This window comes from Carcharodon carcharias, chromosome 15 (genome assembly GCF_017639515.1).
Source record: "Carcharodon carcharias isolate sCarCar2 chromosome 15, sCarCar2.pri, whole genome shotgun sequence".
Taxonomy (NCBI): Eukaryota; Metazoa; Chordata; class Chondrichthyes; order Lamniformes; family Lamnidae; genus Carcharodon; species Carcharodon carcharias.
The window spans coordinates 17,543,276-17,565,918 of NC_054481.1; the positions used below are offsets into that span (position 1 = coordinate 17,543,276).

General features: G+C 42.9%; 1 protein-coding gene across 7 annotated transcripts in view; it reads left to right on the forward strand.

The window, feature by feature from the left end:
- Positions 1-22,643, forward strand: part of LOC121288138 (neuronal-specific septin-3-like) — a 362,756-nt gene that overhangs the window by 270,472 nt on the left and 69,641 nt on the right. The gene's annotated exons all lie outside the window — the stretch shown is intronic.

Here is a 22,643-nt window from a genome sequence, read left to right on the forward strand (position 1 = left end):
ACCAGGCCACCATGTTTCAGAATAAGGGGTGGGCCATTTAAGATGAGATGAGGAGGAATTTCTTCACTCAGAGGGTGGTGAATCTTTGGAATTCTCTAGCCCAGAGGGCTGTGGAAGCTCAACCACTGAGCAAGACAGGACTTTCTGGATACTAATAACATCAAGGGATATGGGGATAGTGGGAAAAATGACCATGATGTGTTTGAATGGCAGAGCAGGCTCGATGCGCTGAATGGCCTACTCCTATTTCCTATATTCCTACAACTCAAAATAAATGGCGCATGAAATACAACCTTTTGGATGCTTTACTCTTAGACATTGAAAGTAATGTTGGACATTGGCATCATGCTACAAGGTGACAAAGCAGAAACGATCATCACTTATCAAAGAACGATTTCAATATATCTTTCTGTCAATGGCAGTCAATGTTTTAATCTCTTACTTGTCCACTTCGCTGTATTTGCGATCATTAAGGACATGCTTTCAAGCCATGGAGTGTCTTTATTTATACAAGATATCCCTCTATTTGTTCTGCAAGTATACAATATATCAGACACCCTTTGCCATTAATTATTACTGCAAATTAACCAGGATAACGTTCAGATAGTATCTTATTGAAAAGTTTCTTTTGTGGATTAAAGTTTATTTGGTAGATCAGAAGTTAACAGTTTAAAAAGTTAGCCAGCAGTGAAGGGGCTCATTAATGAAATATAACCAGGAAACCTAAAGTTCCTGTAATAAAACTGGTGTCAAGGGTTTGAAAAGTATCTCCAGAATAGTTTATAATTTGTGAAGAATGCAAGTTGTCTCAGCAGCAATCAGAAGTGTAAGACTTGAGGTAATTTGTTCTGAGACAGTGTATCAATGTACCATTAACCTAAATGAGCCAGCTGTGAAAAATTTACTTGTTAATGTAAACTGAGCAGAAAAGGAAATTTGACCTCCACAGGAACGCTTTCAGAAATTAGTCGAACATTAGCGATTGTTATTAACGTGAATGCTTTTTGTAGCGGGGTAATCGAGTTGTGCGAAATAACTAGCAGCCAGGAAATAAAGAACAAGTGAAATGCAACCAAGGAAAGCAGTCATCAGAAAGAAGTTTAGGGAACTCCCATTAAACGCAACGTCGGAGGCCTGTTGCCTCGCTCGCTGACCCAAAAGATAGCTTATTTATGTGGGTGGAGCATCCTTCAGTGTGGCTCCCCTGATGCTCTTGAAAACTCTGGTGTTTGCAAACTGCAGTAAAAGGCAGAATTCAAATATATTTGTTCCAAAAAATAATGTACAGCGAGGAAGCAGGATCACATCTTAACTCAAATAGTTGCATCATGAATATGAAAACTGGGAAGCAATATTAAAATGTCTCCAACGTTTCGTCAATGAGGGGAAGTACAGCCATACGAAGGAAAGCAGACTTGCTGAATAGTTTCACTTCACATTTTATTTATATTCATATTTTTATTTTGAGGTTCCAGAACAGTCTCTTGTCAGATGTTTTGCTACTTTTCCTGTATTTTCTGCACATAAGTGCGTAAAAGTGCCATTTTATGCAAATTAACACTTGTGGGTAAGTTTTAAAGCACAGTTTTGTAAATATGGTCATATGGCAATCTGCATCAAGTAATTATGGACTAATTAGTTTACACTCAAACCTCTCATCCTCATTCTCTAACTCAATAGCCCGTTGTTTTTTTAAAATGTTGCTGCCTTTGGTGTAAATATTAGTGACAAGAAATCACGTTAAATTGATATAATGTTTGACATTAAAAGGAAATCCATTTCAGAGCGATGTGTATCCTATTACACACTGGGTCCCATGCATGCATTAGTGACCTTATCTGATGAGTCAAGAATTACTTTTGCTTCCAATACCGCACTATCCATCTGTTGAATCAGTTATACAAAAACCATATGGGACCTGTACCAAAAATGGCTTTCCTCCCTGATTTGGGCTTTATTACTTACTGTTGCTTGTTATAATATTTGTACCATCTTTCCTTGTTAATGAGCTTTTATTTTAATCATCCCCAATTCCTCTTCCCATGCCTTTGATTGTGCTTCCTCTGTTCAGATCTAATTGCTGATGTTCAAAAGCTCCCACTAACTGGTTTATTAGAACCCTCTGTGGTTTTACAAATCTGCGTGTCTTCAGACGTGCACAGACAAAGTACAAATAGGATGCAGACTGATCTTTGCCAGTGCTGCTCACCCCACTGGTCCACTCTGTCCTTCACTTACGACCAGTGTTTAAACTTGTGTAAGTTTGCAGAATCTACTGCAAACTATCCTATTTGCAAAGATGAATTTATTTGGAAAAATCATATTTAGTTTTAAAGCAGATAAACCTGAAAATAAAAGCAAGAGTGGAAAAGCAGTGATAATATTGTTTGGGGCATTAGCACATTTTGCAAATTATTGATCTTGTGTCTGCTTGGTGCATCTGACAAAGCTATGTAGTAAGAACCCTCAGCTGTGACTGTTCTGTCATTGTACAGTCATATATAGATAAACTGACATTGAAAGATTGACACGTTGTACCATGCTGTTCCATCGCAAGGTAAAGTTCTGTAGAATTCAGTTAAGAGTTCAAATCCATTTTTACAATTCAGTGCAGTCAAGTATATTTTAAGAAATTGAATTGTTTGAAGCAGAATAGCAAAAAATAAATATTAAAGAACGGCTTTATTGTAATGATAAAATTCATTACACATGGCGCTGGACTAATAAGCCATAGACATGGGCCAGAATTTTCGGCTCGGTGAGTGGGGGCAGGGCCTGCCCATCGGACACCTAAAATGACGCGTGGTGATGTCAGGCAGGTGTCCTGATGTCACCACGCGCCATTTAGATTTTCAGTTCTGTGGGCACACAGCCAAGACGGCTGCACACCCGCCAAACTGTCAAAGGCCTATTAAGGCCATTTAAGAACTAATTAAACCAATAACCTGAGCTGCCCTCCAATCTTAAGGTTGGCGGGCAGGCGAAGAACCCGGGCGGCCTTCGCGTTTTTCATGGAACCTCATCCACAGGCGGGATGAGGTTCCATGAAGTGTTTATAAATTGAATAAAAATTTTTATAAAAATTCATTGACATGTCCCAGCTCATGTGACACTGTCACATGAGGAGACATGCCTTAAATTTTTTTCTTTCTTTATTTAGCTTTTTAAAACTTAAACTATCCTCCCTGCGCTCCTTCGAGCACAGACCCCGACTTAAGGAATCCCCCCTGTCCGCACAGGGAGCGCTGAGCGCTTCTGGGAGTGCGTCACACTGGACGGGCCTTAATTGGCCTGCCCACGTAGAATGGCGGCATGGACCCGATCGGGGGCGCTGATTGGGTTCGCGCCCGCCCCCACACAACCCCCCCCCCCCCTCCAATGGGGGGAAAATTCTACCCATGAATTCAAATCCCATCATGTGTATTAAATGCTAAATATAGGTAATAGGTAAAATAATTAACCACACTTCAAGAGGTCTGCTAGAGAGAGAGAGAGAGAAAGACAAGTGGTTATGTAGCTTGAGGAGTGCTACTCGGCACCAAGCATGACCAAGGTGAGTCTCCATGAACTACCACAGCCGGTATGGCGATTGAACATTCTGCATGACACTCTAGACATCTCGCTAACTGACTCCCCGCAGCCCCACCCCTCAAGTTGATGATTATCAAATCACTGGATTGTCACAAAAAGGCTGTCTCTGGTTCGCTAATGTCCTTCAGGGAAGGAGTTCTGCTGTCCTTAACTAGTCTGATCGATATGTGACTCCAAACCCACTGCAATGTGGCTGACTGCGTTGTGCTCTAAAATGGTCCAGTAAGCCACTCAGTTGTATTCAAGAAGGCAGCTGACTTCTAACTTTGAAGGGGCAATTAGGGATGGACAATAAATGCCGGCCTTGTCACCGATGCCCATATCCAGTGAAGGAATTTGAAACAAATACTTTTAAAATAAAGGAGGAAGTTTTGTACCATACTTAATAATACTTCAAAATGAATCAGCAAAGGCTGCAACTTTAAGCATGGACCAGTTACTGCATTTAACATCCATAAAATGTTAAAAATTGGAAACCCTGTAATTTCAGATAGACTTGATTAAGAAAGTACCTTGACTATGCTACCAAGCCACTGTATGTCTCATAGCCACAATGTGGCTGAAGTCCCTTTCCAGGAAATGCTTTCTTTTTGTACATGGGAAGATGGTTTGCCATCTCTGAAAAGACACATACTAATTAGGTTCACCCTTATGTAATTATATGGCTAAGATGGTGATATTGTCTGTTAATTTGTAAATCCTTCTGCATTTTTAACACTGCTTCAACTGTCTTTGCTAGTTTGGGTTTGAAGCCTTTGATGCCACAAGCATTCAGTGATTGAGTACTTTCACTGACTGGCAGGGTTTGTTACTGTCCTCTGACGTGTAGTGGTGATGGTTAATGATCTAGAGGAGCACTAATGATCCAGGGACACGAGTTCAAATCCCACCAGCTAAGGAATTTGAATTCAATTAAATGGAATTAAAAAGCTAGTGTCAGACCATGGGCTGAATTATACAGGGCATCAGATTCCCATCACCCCTGTACTCCCCCTCCTGTCTAAAGAGGTCGTTGAGCAGCCCATCAAGGGGAACATCGCTGCCCTGCAGCCATTTAATGGTCAAAGGCTGGACACAGGAGTACCTCCCTTCTGATCACAAATTCCCACTGCAGAGAGAAGCCAGCCAATCGGAGGCCGGCAGCTCTCTAGCACCACCATGAGTGGAGGCCACTGCCAGTACTGCACTCAGGGCTTGAGGAGATGAGCTGTTCTGGACCCAGCCCAGCAGGTGTTAAGGGTCTCCCTGGGTGCCAAGCCAAGGCTGTTTGGGGAGGCAGGGTGGGAGGTGGGGGGAGCTGTTTGAGAGGCCATGGGTTAGGGGAACCTAGGGGTGTGAGGTTATACTTGGGGGGGAAGGGGGGCTCTCCAATGTGCCCAGGGGACCCATTAAGGAGGATCCTCCACCACCGCCCCCCACCCCTCCCCCCAACCCCTCTCTCCCCCTGCCCACTGCCAGCTCACACAGGGAAACCTGCCAAGCTGGGTGCTTGGCGTGGGCCCCTCCCTCTGTTGGTTAAATCCTGACAGCAGTGGGTTAGCTGCCCACTTAAGGGCCTGAATTGACCACTGGTGTTGGGGCTGCCCCACGCTGATAAAATTGTGGTGGGGTTAGGGGCGGGAGGGTAGGCTGGATTTTATGTGTCTCCCACCTTCAAAGCTGCCAGCCCCATCAAACTACTGGGATGTAGTAAAAACCCATCCGGTTCACTAATGTCCATTGGGGAAGAAAATCTACCATCCTTACCTGGTCTGGTCTATATGCAACTCCGGACCCACTGCAATAAGCTGACTCTTACCCACCCTCTGAACTGGCCTAGCAAACTACTCGGTTTGCTATTTTCCAACTCTACTGCCAGTCCCACCTCCTAATCCACCTCTGTGGGACCAGAAAAATTTAACCCTATGATGCGCCTCATATTTCCAATATTACAGCAGCGATTGCACTTCAAAAGTATTCACTGATTGTAAAGCACTTTGGGGACATCCTGAGGCCATGAAAGGCACTATATGAAAGCAAGTCTTCTAATGGCCAACAAACCCCAATGCCTGTGGTGAATAAGGTGCGTCCTTTGTGATTCAGGACTCCTAGGAATGCAATGGAAGGGTTTCCTCTTGTCCATAATATCAGCCCCTCACGTGAGGACCTGGATTAAACAGTGATGGGAATTACCTGAGCCTTGGCTTCGGACTTGGGTGAGCGGGAGCTCTACCTGTGGATTTCTCAATTATCCAAGTGTTAGTTTTCCTTGTATGTCAGGCACTAAGCTGATGAAAAGAAAATCTTCTCTGATTTGCTATCTGTTCTTGCTGCTTCTATCATTTCTGAGTGAGTGGGCAAATGCATGGCAGATGCAGTATAATGTGGATAAATGTAAGGTTATCCATTTTGGTAGCAAAAACAGGAAGGCAGATTATTATCTGAATGGCTATAAATTGAGAGAGGGGAATGTGCAACGAGACCTGGGTGTCCTGGTACATCAGTTGCTGAAGGTAAGCATGCAGGTGCAGCAGGCGGTAAAGAAGGCAAATGGTATGTTGGCCTTCATAGTGAGAGGATTCAAGTACAGGAACAGGGATATCTTGCTGCAATGGTACAGGGCCTTGGTGAGACCACACCTGGAATATTGTGTGCAGTTTTGGTCTCCTTATCTGAGGAAGGATGTACTTGCTATAGAGGGAGTACAGCAAAGGTTTACCCGACTGATTCCTGGGATGGTGGGACTGACATATGAGGAGAGATGGAGTCTGTTAGGATAATATTCGCTGGAGTTCAGAAGAATGAGTGGGGATCTCATAGAAACCTATAAAACTCTAACAGGACTAGACAGGGTAGATGCAGGAGGGATGTTCCCGATGGTGGGGGAGTCCAGAACCAGGGGTCACAGTCTGAGGATATGGGGTCGACCATTTAGGACTGAGATGAGGAGAAATTTCTTCACCCAGAGAGTGGTGAGCCTGTGGAATTCGTTACCACAGAAAGTAGTTGAGACCAAAACATTGTATGTTTTCAAGAAGGAGTTAGATATAGCTCTTGGGGTGAAAGGGATCAAAGGGTAAGGGGAGAAAGCAGGAGCAGGCTATTGAGTTGGATGATCAGCCATGATCATAATGAATGGCGGAGCAGGCTCGAAGGGCCGAATGGCCTACTCCTGCTCCTAGTTTCTATGTAATGCCATGTGAAACATTGTTCATCAAATGACTATTTTCAACTAGTTTACCTTTGTTTGCAATCGTTGAGTATGCTGCTGACATGTTGTTAATACTTATGGTGCTTATCTCCACTTTTGCTCCTGGGCTTCTGTTGAATGTGACAGGGGACATAAGTGGTTTTCTGGGAATCATAATTGCATCAACTGTTTCAACAGATATTGATTTCCACCACAGATGTTATACACTGCTAACAAATGATATGCAGATAGACTCTATATTAAGAGACAGAGGGTACCTAAGGCCCCTTACTGAGAGACAATTGTAATTGGAAAACAGGAAAGGGTAGACTTACTAAATAGCTTTATCGGCCTTGATAATAAGGGATGAGGAAAAAATACCAGAGGCTCAAAGAGAACTAAAAATAAATCATGGGGAGAAATGAACTGCACCCAATATAAATTTCCTAAAAATGGTGATAGAAAAACCAATGGAACTAAAGATGAGTCTTTAGATCCCAACAGTTTCCATTCAGGGTAGTGATAAGTGAAAAAATTGCTGATACATTAGTCATGATCAATGTTCCCTCTCTTTTTTGTTTGCTCTGTGTAGGCTGTTCATTTCAATACACTGCACCTCTTGAATGTTTTTGCACAGCCACACTCCCCCGTTTCCTAAAATGGGACAACTTGTGGCTGGCCTGCGTGTTACCTTGAGGATTGTCCGCACCTTAGAGGGAACGATGGTCACGATCTTCCAAAGTGCCCTAGATTCAGGAAATACCTCCTTGGATTGGAAAACTATAGCTTCATTATTTAAGAAGGTTAAGAGAGATAAGCTAGGAGATTGTAGGCCTGTTAATTTAATGTCAGTTGTGGGGAAGTTACAAGCACTTGTTATTAGTGACTGAGCATTTGGACAAATATGAGCTGAACAGAAAGAGAGCCAAGTATGGATTTTCAAAAGAATGTGATTCCTATCAAGGCTAATTGAATATTTTGGAGGTAATTAACATGGTAGATAAAGGGGTACCAATGGATGTTATTGACTATGCGATGGTGGCATAGTGGTAATGTCACTGGGCTAGTAAACCAGAAGCCCAGAGTAATGTTCTGGGGACAAGGGTTCAAATCCCACCATAGCAGTTAGTGGAATTTAAATTCAACTGATAAAACCTGGATGTTATTGATGTGGTCTTCCAGAAGCCATTCATCAAGATTCCTTATAAGAGACTGTTACTAAATATGACAGTGTATGCAATTGGAGTTAACCTGTTGGGTTGGATAGGGAATTGGCTCAGAAATCAAAGAGAGAGTAGGGATAATAGGTATAAATTCAGGATTAATTGCAGCATGTGATGAGTGGCGTCCTCCAGTGACCTGTACTGGGGTTGCAGCTTTTCACTATATCTATGAATGACTTTTGTTACAACATGACAGCTTATGTCTACCAGGTGGATCAAAACCACGAGGGAAACCTGGTGGCACTATGACAATGGTTTTGCAACTTGTATTCATTGAGATGTGTGCACTGAATTCAGAAGTAATAAGTCCACCAAGACCTTTAGAGATTTTAAAAATTAAATTAAAATATTTATTAACAAAATATAAAAGATTTCAAGCACATACATAAGACTACAATTACTTACTACCATAACAACTGCTAAAATTCCTAATTAACCTGATACCCAGTCACACTCCCTTTAAGGCAACAGTCCAAAATAGGTTTTAGATTTAAAACAGAAACAAAAAATTAACACAATTGACAGTGGAATTCCAAATGGCTTTTCCCCAACTTCATTTTTGTTATATAGCAAACTCATGCACAAATCTGGAGGCTTCATTAAGGCTACTTCACACACTCATGTTAAATCTTACATGGCCTTCTGCCACATAGCCTTTCATTGTCCTTTATATATGTTTCTTTCTTTTTAATATATAATTTCTATTGTTCCATTTGCCTTTGCAACTGCATCTTCCTCATAATATAAAAACTTTCATGTTGCCAATATATTGTCAGTAACCTTTGGGAAAAATAAACACATTCCTTAGTCTTGCTTATCTGACTAGTTGTAAACAGACTAAGGTCCCTTTGAAATCCAAATCTCTTCTTGAATCTAAAAATGCAATTTCCCTTCACACCTTAAATGCCAAGCCAGCATCCATGTTTACTCATTAGCATGTCAAGCGTCTAGTTTCTTTTGATGATTTCAAACTTGCAGTCTACTTGACTTCAAATGTAATTACATCATACACAGACCCAACTATACTTAACCCCCATAAACCTACTTCACAATAAACCAGAAAAATATTATGAAAATGATTATGCTTTGATCACACTTTGATGAAGGAGCAGAGAGCTACTGCCCTAAGTTTGTTGATGACATAACACTTAAGTAAGGCGGTGTAGTAAATAGTGTAGCTGGGAGCAGAAAGTTGTGAGTGGGCCAAACTATGTTAGTTAGAGTTCAATGCAAGAAAGTGCAAGGTCATCATCCACTTTGAACCCAAGAAAGATAGAGCATTTTCTAAATGGCAAGAAGTTTGGAACAGTGGACAGGCCGAGATATTTAGGGATCCGAGTGCAGAGACCAGTATTACTTAAAACCTAGTGGGCAGGTACAAACTATAATTTCAAAAGACGAATGAAATGTCGCCCTTTATCTCAAGAGAATTGTAAGGCAATATAATATGGTTGCACAGAGCTCTTATTGGACCTATCTGAAACACTGCATTCATTTCTGGATACCCTGCCTCAGGAAAGATATATATTGGCCTTTGTGGAGGTGTCGGGTGGGGTGCAATACAGGTTCACCAGAATGATACTAGGGCTAAAAGGTTGCAAAATGAGGTTTGTATTCTCTTGAATAGAGAAGAAAAAGGGGCTATCTAATTGGGGTTTTTAAGCTGACTAAGCAAGTTGACAGAATAGACAGAAACTATTTTCATTGTTGGAGAGTCCAGTACAGGGAGGCATAACATTAAAGTGATCGGGGGAGAGGTGGTAGCATAGTGGTACTGTCATTAGACTAGGCAGAGACCCAGGGTAATGCTATGGGGACCTGTGTTCAAATCCCACCATGGCAGATGATGAAATTTGAATTCAATAAAAAATTATGGAATTCTGGAATTAAATGTTTTAACGATGACCATAAAACCATTGTCAAAATCATCGTAAAAACCCATCTGGTTCACTAATGTCCTTTAGGGAAGGAAACCTGCCATCCTTACCTGGTCTGGCCTACATGTGATTCCAGACCCACAGCCATGTGGTTGACTCTTAAATGCCCTCTGTTCTCAAGGGCAATTAGGGATGGGCTTTAAATGATGCCCCCATTCCATGATAAAAGAAAATTAGGGCTAGGTCATTCAGAAAAGGGCAGTGGAAATCTGAAACTCTCTTGCACAAAAAAATCTTTGAACTGTGAGTCAATAAAAAAATATTAACACTGAGAATGGCAGGTTTTTGGTAGGTATTGGCAGGCAGTGGTAGTAAGGGGCATGGAATGCCCCATCCCTATGACTTTGACAATTAAATGTTTTCCAGAATTCTCCTTCTCCCCTGTCTTGGTTTCTCTCTCTACACACCTGTGGTCATGGAAAAGGATGCAACAGACTTTAGGTGCCCCAGGGGCCACAATAATGAGAAACAATTGACTTATTATTTTCATCTCCAAACATCACAAGTGCCAGTAAGGTGGCTCCCTGTCTCATTCAGCAGTGGCTTGTTTAGTTGTTAATAGTTGGAAGTCTATAGGAGGGCGTTTACTGCAGACTTAATACTTATGTCCCTGTCAGGAACAATTATTGATGTGGTTTCAAGGACACAGAATCAAGTTAATATGTTATAACTAAGGTTTATGACTATAGAATTTGCAGGGGGGAGAGATTTAGTATACATTAAGCACATTTTCAAAAGCTGCCACTGTGATGTTCTACAGAGTGGAAAATGAGTTCAGGCAACTACAATGTGCAGCTGTAACTTTGTCAGTCTGCCCACGTGCAACATGGTGGTCCTGGCAGGGCAGTCAGAAATTCAGAATTTTAATATTTTCTAATATTTGGGAGATTGTGGGTGGTAGACTTGCAGTGTTTGTGAATCGAGCAACAGCAGTGTCAACATACAGAGTATATATGTGTTGCTAATGTTTTACAGTACAATTCGCTTTTACTGCTCTAATTAACAATCTGATGTAACAAGAGCTGTAAAGTAAGAAGAGAGCTGTACTGTTAGCATTGAAACATGGTTAGAATACATCCTGACATCAGCTCTATGGCTATTCGGAAGCGCTAGCCAAGAAAGGGCAATTCCTTCTAAAATCATGGCTTTTGGTTTCCAAACCTAGAAATACTTTGGATTCCAAACTAATTTGGAACGTCCCATTAAAGCATCCTTCGGTCATGGAAATTTGTTCAACCTGCATTTACGTAGCACCGTTAACCCAAGACACTTGAAGGGGTAACACTAAGTCACATGGAGAAAGGAAGGTGACCAAAAGCTTGATTTAAGAGAGATGTTTTAAGGAGTATCTTAAAGGAGAGCAGGGAGGTTTAGGTCAAGAATTCAAGAGCTCAGAGACCAGGCAGCTAAAATTGTAGTCAACAAAATGTAAGCTTTTCCTTTGGAAGTATCATAAAATTTTGTCTGATATAAAATTCGCCTCCAATAAGTTTTCATGCCCACCGCTTATACTGAATTCAGGCTGGTGTTCTGCTCAACGCCTTTCTTATCTCTTCAGTATACAGTACATGTTACTCATATACCAAATCTCTCTTCATCCTCCCAACCTCACCACAAACGAGGCCATATCTTCACTATATTTTCACCAAATCTTCACAAAATCGTCACCAAATCCCAGGCGAGGCCATATCTTCCCTAAACTAAGTACCTATCTGAATTATTTTCCATTGTGGCTCAACGCATTTTCTTGTGGTTGATGTTGCTGCAGCGGAGTATTAAAACAAAAATAAAACAAAAATTTATTCTGACTTTGTTTTCCCTTCCCACTGATTTTCTCCACCAATCCTCTGTCTCCACCACCATCACCTCCCCCCGCTCCCCGCTTACCTGGTGACATTCCAAGTGGTCACCTACCAGCACCTCAGGCAAGTGGGTAATATTTGCATACGAACCTTGACAATGCTATTTGATATGCATAGGATGGTAGGGGTGGGGTGGAGGGGAGATGTGGTTATGGGGAGCATTGTAGCAGAAGCCTGTATCCAGTTCCCACCCAAGCGGTGTGAAAGTAGCACCAAAATTTCACATTCCCAGGCCACGATTTGTATTTTGCCCATTGGAGTTAAGGAGGGAATGTAAAATTTTGCAATATGAATTCGGCAGAGCAGGTTCGAGAGGCTGAATGGCCTATTCCTGTTCCTGGACTCCCAGCACGTGCCAGCAGTAGGCTTATTAGATTTGTCATGCCCTTGTGACAAAGCATTTCTATTTAATAAATTCGCCCGATCTGCTGATTTCTGATCTGACCCTCTAATCTGCTGCTTCTCCAATTTCTCACTCCTCCTTCCGGGCCTGAATATTCAAAGAGCGACAGTCAACGCCAGATTGCCGCCTCTGCACCATGACTCTGTTCCGCCCTTCTGGCCGGTCTTCCGGTCCTGGATTCTTCAGAAATGCTGGGCAGTCTTCCATCGAACCGCTTCATCGTAGCGCTGGATCATTAGGAGGGATGAGGAGCAACACCCCCTTTTTACGGCACCAGCTGCCATATTCTGGTAACTCTTCGCCAATACACTGAAAGAGCTTTTCAGTGTGTTAGTGAATGAATGGGTGAGAGAATGAGTGTATGAGTGAATGGACGAATGTGTAGGTAAATAAATGGATAGGACAGGTGAGGAAAGTGGGTAGAGGTGGCAGCTGGGTAGGGTAGTAGGTGGATAGGGATGGTAGGTGGGTGAGGTGGATAGGGTAGGTCAGTGGCAGGTGGGCTGGGGAGGGTAGTCGGGTCAGGATGGGTTGTTAGGCTGGGGCTAGGTTGGTCAGGTCGGGGGGGGGGCAGAGTTGTAGGGAGTCAGGTGGTGGGGGCTAGCCGGGTCTAGTCGATGGGGGGAGTCAGGTGGTGGGGGCTAGTCAGGTTGGGGGAATGTTGGGGGGGCAGTCAGGAGGAGTAGTCGGGGGGTTGTTGGGGCATCAGTTATATGTTACCGAGGAATTTTCTCGCTAACATTTCCTGGGTAACTATTCATGTAAGTCAGTCAGAAAACAAAAACAAAAACAGAATTATCTGGAAAAACTCAGCAGGTCTGGCAGCATCGGCAGAGAAGAAAAGAGTTGACGTTTCGAGTCCTCATGACCCTTCGACAGAACTTGAGTTTGAGTCCAAGAAAGAGTTGAAATATAAGCTGGTTTAAGTCAGTCAGAGCTGTTTGAAGTCTCCAACTCTTAAGTCAGAGTTGGAGACTTTCTCAGAGGGTCCAGGAGAGCAAGGGAATTGCCCATCGGAAGTTCAAACTTCCCAGGCAATTCCCACAGAATCATTGCAGCAGGATTTCCACAGGGTCCTGAAGCACATCTTTCGGGGGTTTGTCCGATGATCCAAAGATTGGAAGACCTGGGCCATTGTGTCTTTAACCAGTCTGCTAAAGGAAAGTGAGATTCTCTTTGTGTTGCTGAATGTTATACAATGTATTTACTCGGCAGAGGTAATGTAGTTTTGATGTTGGGTCAGTAGCCTTAACCTGATATCACTATCTCCAGTGCAGTTCTATTAGTGCTATGTGCTACACTTCCGTTCCATTTAATTTTACCAACAACAAGCAAATCTTAAGGGCATGAGACATGTAAGTTATTTCTCAGCATAAACCATTACTTCGCAACAGTTTGATGCATAAGCAATGTTATCAGTTTCATTTGCCCTGGTATCCGTTCAATTTTAGTCTGCTGATAGTCTATTACTTTGAGTCATGTGGTTTCCTGCGACTTCCCTTTGAGTCATGAGGTTCATTTCAGTTTAAATCATGTAACACGATATTATTTCAGTTTGAGTGATTCAGTTTGCTACATATGTGCACATTTACTGCCCAGGTTCCTTATCCCCTCTGAAGTAACCCAAGTGGTAACTGGTGCCCGATTCTGTACAAATTATAAATATTAATAACCACCATGGAGCCTATTTGAAAGTCTCAGCATTAATGAGCTCCTAACAGCTTTGCTTTTGCAGTTTATGACAACCCTAAACTCTTCAATGTCTTTCAGTCTTATAGCATTCTCCAAGCGGCCCCTCTTCCTACATTTAACACAGGCAGAACACACATTTGAATTTGAAAGCCACTTGAAGTATACGGAGAGAGTGATTGAAGGATGAATCCGTAAAGGCAAAATTCAATGACAGGTTTTCATTCAAAGTACCTGATTTCTTCCTGGTCTGAATGGCTCATTATTATTCCATCCCTCCTAAGATTTGAGCCATAGAGATGTCTCGACATGAAAAGAGTTTACATTCGTCCTGCTAACACGCATTAGCTGCTGTAATCACTTGTTGATGGCCAGCCACTCAAAAGAGCTCTAACACATGTTTCAATGCCTCTCAGAGGAAGAGATCCATCATGCTTCTAGTTTAAGATGGCAGGCAAGTTGTCCAGTGTGTTAAATGTTTTCCATGATACATGCACTACTTACAAGACTAGACAAATGGATTTTTAAAAAAATGACACTTGTTGAGGGATACACTGTTGAATGAGTAGTAAACACATTGGCAGTACATCCAACATTTGGTTATCTATTCCCTCAGGGGAACTGTAGGACAAATGTCAGGCAAGTATTTTTAAAGCAATTCATTTTGACTCCAGTGTACTGTTTTTAGTATGTTAAAGGACAGCAAATTGTCAGGTAACCTGAAGAAAGTTTAATCAGTGCGAGATAGAAACATTGATGGCTGGCAATTAACTGGCAACAGTGTAAGAAGGTCAGAAAGTGTCACGAACTTCCAGAGAAAGCATGAGGGGTTTGTTCAACATTTTATTTCTGACATAGAATCATTAACTATTTAGTATGGAGATATTTGTGTATTAGGGTTTTCTTTAAAAAGACATATTAATACAGGATCTCGCAGGATATCAAGATTGATCAGGCTATTGTTGATGGTAATTTAGATAAAACTCATCAGTCCATATACTCTAAAGACTTCTACTTTTGTTTAAGAGCCTAACAGTTTTATCACCACAGTGTGAGCCAATCAGCTGATTTGAGTTTTAACAGGCAGCTCTGTGTCCACATGTAGCCCCAGATTATGCCCAAGGTTTGTGCACATATAAACAATTCAGATGGTACAAAGCAATAATGTGGAGTGCTTAGTTTGATGCACATTAACTTTGTTCCAGTGACCTGGCCCCAATCTGCTCTGGACCTCCTGACCCTGTCAGCTTCAGAGCCTTGAATTCCTCAGTGTACACATACGGCAGACTTGCTTTCATGTTACCAATTCTTTCATCGTAAAACTACACCCCCCCCCCACCCCCCCCAAACACACACAAACATTCTATAGAGATTGTGGAAGAAAGCCATTGTCTATTTACGGGGTGCCCTTGTGTAATTGCACAGAGTTGTTTTTTTTTTCTCTCCTTAACACCCAAAGAATGTCTTAAATAATCTGTCCGCAATAGGGTTTTGATACAACTTGCTTGACCCTTGTTTAAATGGTACTTGCACGGTGTTATTCTGGTTTGTGATATTCTCTTATTTCAACCCACCCTGGTGTAATTAAGCTAAGAGGAGGCTTGAGTGGAGCATAAACACTGGGATAGATGTGTTGGACAGAACAGAATGGCCTGTCTCTCTGCTGTGAATGCTATGTAATCACCGAGGTTTTCAGAAAGTTGGGTATCACTGTAGTGTGCGAGGAGGATAGATGCAGGTGGCAGTGCTGCTGGAGTAATAATTCGGCTGTGTTTATTAGTGCTGCAACACTAGGGGGAGCGCCTCCTGCACATGCGCAGATGCAGTGACTGAGAGGAGTTACAGTGTTGAACTAGTGCATGCTCCACCCTAAAAATATGCCTGAAAATGAAGGCTTGGATAGCAAAGCCATGGCAGAGTAAGGGGAAAAATGCCAAAGCCAATAGCAGCAGTGCCCGAAACAATAGCTGGTTCCCTAGATGCAAAATCCACGTGACTGCCAACGAATGTGTCAGCTACAACATTTCCTATTGCAGCAAATCATATCTGCCAAAAGAACTGTGCCAAAGCTACCTTGTTCAAAAGTTTCTTGATCAGTTAATTCAGTTCAATTTATTTACCACCTTAAATAAGATATTAAATAAGAAACGATTACCCAATTAGGAGTTCCATCAACCATGACCTGAACTAGTCGGGCTGTGCAGGGATTTGCTCCATAAAGCCTTCTTTAAAATTTATTCTTTCACAGGATGTCGCTGGCTAGGCCAGCATTTGTTGCCCATCCCTAATTGCCCTCGAGGTGGTGGTGGTGACAGCTCCAGAACTCGCTGCCCAAAACTTTTCAAACTTTAGCTCCCCCACAAAGGCACAAGGAAATAAGACCATTTGGACACGGTTCTTGGTGGTCCTCAGGGTTTTTAAAGCAACTTTTTTGAAACGTTACCCGACGCTCCTGCTGCTCACCGACCGGAAAGAGGCATAGGAACCAGTTACCAGGTGCCGGTAACCATGGTGTGGGCCGAGTGCACGTGCCAACTGTTCCTGATGCCAGGTATTACGGCGTAAAAATTATTTCTTCTGTCTGGCGCGAGTGAACGTTTTTAAATAGGCCCCACACACCAGAAATAACGAGCTGGGTTTCGATAAGGAGGCAGAGGCGGGCTGGAGGGTGGGAGAGTTGCCAAATTCGCAGTGCCCAATGCCCGATGTGAAGCCGGCATAGTGCGATTTCTTATGGAGGTGGCTCCTTGGGTAGACTGGCCCACCCACCCATTAGCACCGGGTGGCAATTAAGCTCGCTGCAGAGGCAAGTTGGGAGGTAGTTTAGTTAAGAGTTTAGGCTTTACCAGAGGTGCACAGGCTCCATGCTGTGTCAACACCCAGGCAGACTGAGGCAACCGCACAGCAGGAGGCTCTTAAAAATCCGTCTAAAAGGAGGGATCATTAATCAAAAGGTTATGCACACCACTCAAGCTGCCATTCTTGAAGCAGAGCTGTATGATTGGGATTGGTGACGGATGGGGGAGGAGGGCCTTGGACAATGTCTCTTTCAAAAAGGTGCAAGGGAAGTTTGACAGCTGAGGTACAAGTGCCCGACGATGTTTCTTATAATGGGGGCCACCTGCTCAGAGGTGGGCTGGAGCAGTGGGGAGGAGGAGTAGCAGCCTCAGCTACAAAGGCATTTATATATTGTGCCCATGGATCGTGAGGTGCTGGTTCAGGGGTAGGAGAGACCAGAAGGTGATACCTGTAACATCGAGTATACCACCAGAGGATCAGCTTCCTGAGCAGCAGGGCTCAAGGCAGATGGTGGATGAGTTGTGCAAACTCCCAGAGGACAACCTAGTGCTCCATGGCTCCGGGTGACACTCTTTGTCAGTAGCTGTCCAACTAAAGCGACCGTGAACTTTCTAGCTTCAGAAGCTGACCTCTGCAGGATCTCACAGTCAGTATCTGCATATCCCAGGTGACGAATGCCCTGTTTCTGAGGGTATCGGACTTTGTTGCCTTCAGCACAGATGCAGCCAGTCAGGTTCAGGGTTTGCTCCAATGGCAGGATTCCCTCAGACACAGAAAGTGATTGACCGGACTCGTGTTTTCATCAAAGCCCCGTCATTTCAGATCAGAAAACTCATTGAGAGGAAGAGCTTCCACTCATTAAACCTTCAGTTGGTGTGCGACCATTGTAAGGGCTTCCTCAGGTGTGTGGAAGGAATTCATTCTGAGATATTCACCGGTGCTGCATTGCAGCTGTTCATTCCACCACACAGCCCCTGTGGATAGCTCCTGGTGCGCAAAGGGTTAACTGGTAAATCGATAGCTGCTGACCCCAGTGCAAAAGTGAGGCACAGGAGCAAAATAACCACTGCCCATCTCAGCCCAAGGGCCATCACTGAGTAGGCCATCAGCATCCTGGAGATGTAGTTCCGGTGCTTTGCTTGGATGTGTGCCCCGCAGTAAGCCCCCTCAAGGCTTTCCTGCAGTGTTGTGGTCTGCTGTGCTTTGTACAGCATGGCCATCCAAAGAGGAGTGGATCTGGACGAAGGCGCTGCTTTGTTAGAGGATGAATATCTCAAGGAGGATCAAACAGAGGCACATCAAGGCAACCTTGAGATTGGAATCATGTGGATACACACTGACCATGGATGGCAGGGAAATCCAGGGCATCCTGATCCAGGAACGCTTCTCCAATGGGGGTCTCTGAATCAGACTGTATAGTGACCAGGGAGGTGTCAGTGAACTGTGTGGCTGCCCTATCACAACAGGTTAGAGCTCTGAAGACCTCTATGCCCAGAGCTGATTCTGCTCACATTTTGAATCTGGACAGGTGCCCTTTAAACGGGGCCCACCACTTCTAACCTCCCCTGCCTGGTCGCACCCGCCATCTGTAATTGTTTTTATTCATTCACAGGATGTGAGTGCCGCTAGCTAGGCCAGCAGTAATTGCCCATCCCTAACTGCCCTTGTTCAGAGGGCATTTTTTTTTAAAGGAGTAAACCACATTGCTGCAGGTCTGGAGTCATATGTAGACCAGACAAGGTGAGGATGGCAGATTGCCTTCACTAAAGGCTATTAGTGAACCAGTTGGGTTTTTACAACAATTAACAATGGTTTTATGGTTGTTATTAGACTCTTAATTCCAGATATTTACTGAATTTGAATTCCACCATCTGCCATGGTGGGATTTGAACCCAGGTCCCCAGAGCATTACCCTGGGCCTTTAGATTACCAAACCAGTGACAAGACCACTACGCCACTGCCTCCCCAATTGGATTGAAATATCGGAGGTGACCTACTAATTGCCTACAGCGAGTGGTGACTCTCATTATCTGGCCAGTTTGATGAATTCCGAGTCTGTCCATCATTCCTGCATCCTCATGCAGACTGAGATTTGAGGTTTCAGCAAGCCCAGTCTAAATAAATTCACTTTGTGTAAGAAAGCTGGTCAGGATCATGATTTTTTTTAAAAATGTAAACAGGAGAAAAATGCATTTCTCGCAACACACGTCTATTAAAAAGCATATTATAGTTCTGTATTCCATTCTACCTACTGCTGGTTGAGAGAATGAACTTAAGTCTGCGATAAAAGGGTAGATTTCAGCGAGGATCTCGGGCTGATCTGTCAGTGCTGTCAGCTTAGTCACGATTGTACTGAATGTTCCAGCATGCTTTCTGTTAAAACTAGGGATATCAGCTGATTAAAGCACTAGAGTATGCCTTAACCTGGTTCAAAAGGTAACTGGAACATTAATTATAACCATTTTTATGTGTCATACTCTCATTTAAGCCTCCATACATAAGTGAACAGGTAGCATAGAATATTTTATGTTGTGCTTGGCAACGAGTCTGAGCTTTTCAATGCAGTGGACTGAATTATATAAAGTGGCATTGTTTAATATTGTATGAAGTCTCCATGCTGTCATTGACAAATTTGCCTTTGGCCTTTTTTGGTTTGTTTTTTTTTCATGCCTATGAGGCAGTTCCCACGCTGGTTGTGCAGTATCTCGCAGGAAGTTTGGATAGATCATACTGGGTTTGCTCTTCTGGGCAGCACAGTTGGTTTCTACGCTCCTAATAGCACAAGACAAAAGAGTCTGATGTACGCTGTCTATTAAAAATGTTGCCAGAACTCTGACCTTTCCACGACCAAATCTAATACAGGGCTTGAGAAGTTCAGCGAATTATGGGCGTACATAATGATTTACCACTCTTGTGATACTCTCACTGTTCATTTCATTGACACAGTGGACCTATTGATGTAACGTCAGCTTCTGTTACTCTTACGGTACAGTTCACAATATTGCAACCCAATAAGAACTAATTTGCTTGAAAAATGTTTGATGGGATTTATGGAGCCTTTTTCAGTGATATAGTCAGAAGGGCACATTATGATGAATGGATTTAGTAATCACTTTAAGTGTCTAGTAACAAGTAGTTTGACTGGAATCTGATTGTGATGAGGTTCACAACTCAGAACCCTCAGTAAAATAAATCGGCAATCTGGAAACCGGTCAAAGGTTAGGTAAAGGAGACATGGCAGCTCCTCTATAAATTACAGGGGGCAAATTTAACAGTTACTTAATCAACAGTTGTAGTAAAAAGTTGTAGTAAAGCAAAAAACAACAGGGCATGCTGAAAACAATTTTGTTGGAGCTTCAGGTCTTCGTTGTAAGTGTACATTAAGGACGCGAAGCTCTAATCCACTGCATAAGGGAAAGAATGGCAGTGAATTATAGAAGACTCCTACTAAACAAAAATAAAAATACCTGCAAAAACTCAGCAGGTCTGGCAGCATCTGTGGAGAGGAAATATTTCACCTATTTTCTATTTTTACCTAGTTCTGTTGAAGAGTCATACGGACTCGAAACGTTAACTGTGTTCCTCTCCGCAGGTGCTGCCAGACCTGCTGAGTTTTTCCAGCTATTTTTATTTTTGTTTCGGATTTCCAGCATCCGCAGTTTTTTTGCTTTTATCTTAGAGAAGACTCCTCGTGGGCTAGATCAATTCATATTCAGTTTGGGTTACATTTTGAAAAGAAATTCAGATGTTTGGCATTGCCTCGCATTCTGCATATTTTCAGAAATATAGACCTTTAATGGAGCAGCAGGAGGCCATTCGGCCTCTCAGCTCTGTGCCAGCTGAAAAGGTTCTATCCAGCCTAATCCCAGATTCCAGCTCTTGTTCTGCAGGCCTGTAGGTTAGAACACCAAGTGCATATGCAAGTGTTTTTTTTAATGCAGTGAGGGTTTCTGCCTCATTCAGGCAATGAGATCCCCAGATCCCCATCACACCCTGGGTGAAAATTTTTCTCCTCAATTTTCTTAGCTCGTAGCTGTGAAGATGGTGGGGAAGGAAGCTCTGCTCTAGAAGTATGTAAAGGTTGAAAGTAACAGTGAGTACGGGAACACATAATGTTATGAGGGGAGTTGAGAAATGGGGGCAGCTCTTGTGGAACAGAAAAGATCCAGTTTTTGTTGAATTAGGACAGTGCTGTCAGGGACTGATGGTTAGTGAGAAGTGGTAACAGCTGTGTTTAAATGTCAAGCTGCAATAGGCTGACTGAGCTAGTACTTTGTTGAAAGCAGATAAAGAAAAGACTTTGTCCCAAATAGGAATTAATGACGCTGATTGTTTTACACATTCTGACATAACTAAGACTGTGTGAGCATTTGAACCCTCTCCAAAATTTAGCACCTTAACTGCAAGTTTCTTATATTATGTTATATTGTGGCAGCGATGTGATTTGAACAGAGGGAGCAGCTAAGAGACAAATACGGGAATCCCTGAAAGAGTCAGGTAGGTTCCCATAGTGATACAACAAGGTTCACTTTCATTCTTGAGCTGACGGAAGCTCCCAAGAAATGCTGTTGGGACAAAATGAATTCAACAGTCACTGCCAAATGCCTAGCCTAAATAATAGCAAAGAATGGGTTAATTAAATATTACATGTTGCTCTTTAATATAGATAATGGGTTAGCAATTTCCTGGTCAAATATTAATTACTGGTCCCTAAGTGTTTAAGGCTGTCTTATATTCAGTGACCACTTCAATCGTATTTTTAATTCCAATGATATAATATTTTCTGTGATTTTATTTTTAAAAAAAAATAAGGCTACTGAATTGTGTGTGTATCCACATTGTGCTAAAACAGTTGAATTTTAAGAAGGTGGCTCGCCGCAATTGCCCGAGGATAATTCAGCTTGGACAATAAAGGTTCACCTCCCAAGAGCGAATAATAATAAAAAATCTAGTTTCCCATTTTAGTTCAGTTTAGCCAATTGTTTCCCCTTTTCCCTGGAAGTTCATTCCAGATGGGGGTCCAGTTCTGTGGGGGTTGGGCACCCTCTCATTCCTCATACGAGGAGTCAATCTTCATGTGGAAGTCTAAGAGTATGTGTTTCAGCAGGTCCTTCAACCTTGAGCGAGGTGTAGAGTCGGGTGGCTGACTGAATGACTCTTCCTTGTTCCAGATCACTGATACCAATGGTGTAGTGCCCACTGTTGGTGCTCGGGTGAGACCAGCACATTTAGCACAAAGTAGAAATTGATCCAGCGACTCGAGTTGTCAGCCCACTTAGTTTCTTTTTCTCCAGTTTTATTTTTCTAATTGCTTCTCTCCACTTGGTGGATGCCGCCATAGAAAAGATCATTTCCTGTCAATCCAAAGCTAGTGTATAACCTGATTCTGGCCTCTTGCCTTGAGTGTTGGCAGGGGTGCTCACTCGGAGACACTTCCTTTTAGTGGAAAAACAGATTCCACTTGGTGTCTCCCTCCGCCTCTGCTTCCCCGCTCCCCCCCCACCCCCCCCAACCCAAGGCAAAACCAAGATCGGGGAAGACAGAGATGTGCACCTGTTCTGTATCCCTGCGGCGAGTAAGTGGCAATGATAAATGGGGTGCCCTCCAAGGGTTGTGCAATTCAAAGTATGCAGCCAGGCTATTCTGAAGCACTGGGCCCGGCAAAATGAACAGGGCATCTCCAGTATGCACATAGCTCATGGTAGGAATGGCCCAGAGGCAAGGATGTTGGAACTCCGAGAAATGCTTTTATCGATATCTGCAAATATTTTTGTACGCAACCCTAGATTTCGTTAAATGGATTTTGGAAAGTACTTTGGACAAAATCTGACTTTGCGTTGTTACTACGGTAAGACAAGAATTGATTGCGCTTACTGAATAAATAACTTGGAAAGTACTTGGTCATATTTAAAGTCACAGTTGATACCAGACCATCAACATTTGCAGTTCTTTGTTGTTTTTGTCGCTCTG